The sequence below is a fragment of the Nesoenas mayeri genome (assembly GCF_963082525.1).
Source record: "Nesoenas mayeri genome assembly, chromosome: 3".
NCBI classification, from domain to species: Eukaryota; Metazoa; Chordata; class Aves; order Columbiformes; family Columbidae; genus Nesoenas; species Nesoenas mayeri.
In genome coordinates this window covers 73,960,438-73,964,652 of record NC_137544.1, presented here as the reverse complement: position 1 = coordinate 73,964,652, position 4,215 = coordinate 73,960,438, and positions in this window count along the sequence as shown.

Here is a 4,215-nt window from a genome sequence, read left to right as displayed (position 1 = left end):
TGTGATTTCACATTCTCTCCAGTGACTCTAGCTGTTCCTTTGAACTTGCTATGGGCAATTTTTTCTTTCTGCGGTGTGTGAATTTGGTCTCTGTTGTTTTCCAAAGGGTGAGTCAGCTCCTGGCTCCTGAAAGTCTTGAACTGGTCCATTTGTGTTCTGTTCAGAAGGTAAACAAAGAGTATGGAGTTGGCATAAAGAATATAACAAAGGACTGTCTGTAGATGTGTCTTATTTGGGAATGATTTTTGGAGGGCTTGGATGTGTTCCATATATGTTGATTCTCCTGGGAGTGGCAAAAAATTGTTAGCACTTGTCAAAATTGAGGTCCTTCATCACTGGGAACTCTCATGTATGTATTCAGCTGCAAAATTTGTTCTACTGAGCAGATGGAATAATTCTCATTGAAGTTTTCTGATCTCATAGTGACCATGAACTTAGAAACTTTTAAGCACCTTTTCTTTTCAGAGAAATAGCTAAATCAGAGCAGACCTGCAGAAGGCACAGCTTGTTCCCTGACTTTGCACCTAAGAAGCACTTCATCATGCAAGGCTGCGAACTGAGCTGTATTTCCAGTAGCCTAGTCATTCCTACAAATGAGCACAGCCATGGACTTGAATGAAAGGGGATAAAGTACTTTACTTTATCATAGAATCATAAAATGGTTTTGGTTGGAAGGGACCTTAAAAACAATCTAGTCCAACCCCCCGCTGCCACAAGTATTCGGTATCCACAAGTTCTCTGGGCAAACTGTTCCAGTGCCTCACCACCTTCGTGGTGAAGAGTTCCTTCCTTATATCTAATCTAAATCTACCCTCTTTTAGTTTAAAGCCATTGCCTCTTGTCCTATCAATACATGTCCTTGCAAAAGGTACCTCTACAGCTTTCTTGTAGGTCCCGTTTAGGTACTGGAAGGCTGCAATAAGGTCTTCCCAGAGTCTTCTGCAGGCTGAACAACCTTAACTCTCTCCGCTAATTTTCATAGGAGAGGTGCTCCAGCCCTCTGATCATCTCTCCTGGACTTGCTCCAACGGGTCCATGTGCTTCCTATATTGGGGGCCCCAGAGCTGGATGCAGCACTCCAGGTGGGGTCTCACCAAGGGTGGAGTAGAGCTGGGGGAATCATCTCCCTCAACCTGCTAGTCACACTTTTTGATGCGGCCCAGGATACAGTTGCCTTTCTGGGCCACAAGTGCACATTGCCAGGTCATGTTGAGCTTTCTGTGGGTAAATATAATTTAAGAGTTAAAGAAGGGAGCTCAGCACCCAGAACAGGTTTTGCCTTTGGACTCAATATCTCAAGGCATTAGTGACCTAGAAATGCACTTAAAAACCCAGCAAGAGGGGAAGAGTATAAATCTTTACATATCCTCAAAAGGAGTATATTTGTATTACTATGATCCAGCTGCTGAGTTCATTTTTAATACGATAGTAAATTATTTGCTTGTTTCCTGCTGGCTATTGCTGTTGGTCCAGGAAGAGTACGGATTTGATACTACAAGGAAATTATGCATTTAAAATGGCAAACAAGTTGTCCTGGTTGAAGGAACAAGGAAATGATCATCACTGGATCCTCTGACTGATGTCAAGGGTAACTACCTCAGTGCTGCAAGGGTGGAGGCACAGGCTGCTGCCTGGAGCACTCTCTAGGCTCTCTTAGGCACCACATACACACAACACACTACGTCCCAACTGTTTTCACCCCCTTGCCTGTGTTATTTGTGTCTGCAAAGGTCTAAAAACAAAGTTCCTTGAAACAAAAGAATGGATAGACAGGGCAGGTCCAGGCATGTTGTGCCACTCTCAAAAGGATTTTCATTGCTTCCAGCAAGTTGTCAACACAGCACAAGTGAAATGCTATCAATGTAGTGGCTGTCCTGTCTTCCCTGTAGGCTGGTTTACTGGTTTAAAAATACAAAGCAGATTCTCAGATTAAATAAATCGGCACAGGGCCAATCCAGTCAAGGAGGAGAAGCTGCCTTTTGTAATTAGCTTTAGCTCATCAATTACAAAAAGTGAGTGAAAAGATGTACCCATTGTACTAGGCAGGATTTTTTTTGATAAAAAGTTATCTACTATGGCTAATGACATACATAAATTCACAGAAAGCTCTTTTGAAAACCTGCTCTATTACAAAAAATCAAGGCCATGTGAGGCAGTACTGTCAGCAGGCAGAGAACACAGGGCCAGCAGAGAGTGCACTGCAGTAATTCTAAACCAATATATCCCTACACAGCAATAATTTACATCAGTAAAAGTAAAAACAGCACCTAATTTCATTAGTAGTTTTATGAATTGCCAAATCCCACAGATATTCACATCTGGAACACTTATCATGACCAGCTGGTGATCATCTTCCGGTATGTTAGCAAGATCACAAACAAAAAGGATCCTGATTGAAATAATTTATTTTTAAGACAGTGAAAGTATTTTGCTAAAAGACAGCTATAGAAGGAAAACATTCAAACTGATAACTGCCGTTCATAAATATTCTTTGTCACTAATTCCATGGTCTTTGAAATCAAAAGGAATGAAGAAGCAGATGTGAAAAACAATTTTTTAGTTTGCATTATATATTAAAACCCCAAATCAACAAATTAGGCTTATTTTCCACTAGTTAAGAACTAGGCTTGAAATGCAAAAAGGAAAATAATCTCTTCTATGTTTAGAGTTGATGATACCTAGTAATTTCTAACAGATTTCATCACATTAAAAATTATATATTTTATTTGATTGTAAGCATACTAAACTTTGATGAGACATTTGCATAACCTATAATTAGTTACAGTTGTAATTGCACATCTATTCCAAACCCCATATTTTCAAAGCTTATTTCCCGCAGGGATTTTACAGTAAGGAATTATTTCACTTCTATGAAGATGTACCAAACAAAACCAAAAGTTTTCAACATTTAATAATTACAGATTACAGAAGCAACTCCCACGTGAATTTTCAAGTTCTTCATCTATATGGTAACAAATCCATCCTCAGTCTAGTCTGAAGATAAATATTTCTGAAATAACAGTGCTGTTGGCACTGACATATGCTATACACTTTTTGTTATCTTTGGAAATATGGGCTGCCTTGATGTGACTGTGATAAGAAAAGTTTATCCTTTACTCCATCAGAGGCCTGATCCCATAAAATAGCTTATCCTGGGTTCTTACTGATTTCAGTGTAATCTGAAGACGTTCAGCAACTTATAAAAAGCGTTTGGCATTACTCAGCTTTGAGACCCAAACTTTACCAGTGTCTTCAGAGTTGGCACCCTTCAGTTCGGCACTTCACTTTTTATCCAGATGGCTAAATAAGTGTTTCAGTTCTAAAACAATATAGACACAGCTTAAAAGAAGACAGCTAATAAGCATGAATTTAGCAGCCTGATTTTAAGGATACTAGAGGAAATATTTGCCTTAACTGCACATGCAAATCAGTTTCTGGTGTATAAAGATTTACCTGCAAAAATTGATTGCTTTCTCTTGTTCTTCTTTCACCCTGGTCAGTGAAGGGGTTTGTCCATTATGTACACCAGTCTCTAATCCTCTGGTAAGGATGTTCTGGGTTTCTTCTATATAGATATCTATGTTAGTACACAGAAATTTGTGAATATTTATGGACTCCCTCTTCATATTTAAAACCACAGACTGCATAAGTGCAGTAAGCTCTATTGCTTGATCTATCAAACAGAATTAACGTGTCTTTGCCCAATTATGCAAGTATTCCATTCCCAGCATAGTTCTTAGTAGTGTAATCCAAGACCTACAAATTACAATAAGTGAAACAGATTTGGGGATATATCAGAGTCAGTAGCTGAATTCCTTTTCAGGAGTGTGTATATCACGTGATAGTTCAACCTTATTTAGAATGCAACTTTCAAAGAGGCCTCAGGGCCTTTTTTTAATAGCAGCCTGACATGGAGTAGAGTGTGCTTAACAAGTTGTGACAGAGCAATTAAGAGCCATCAGAAGTTAATATTTCTGCTCTGGCAATTACTTCAGGTAGGACAACTAATTTTTGACTGATCCTACACAAAGAGACAGCCAATAGGTTTGGGGTGAGGAGTCATTGTGGGGAAAGTCCTTCAGTGGAAACTAGGAAATAAGAAAAGTTGAGAACCAGTTTGATAAAAAGGATACCATATCATTGCTAGAACTAAGGTCACTGGGCCAAAAGGCTGGAAAGATTTGTTGACCAAAGAACTTGGACCACATTCAGGAC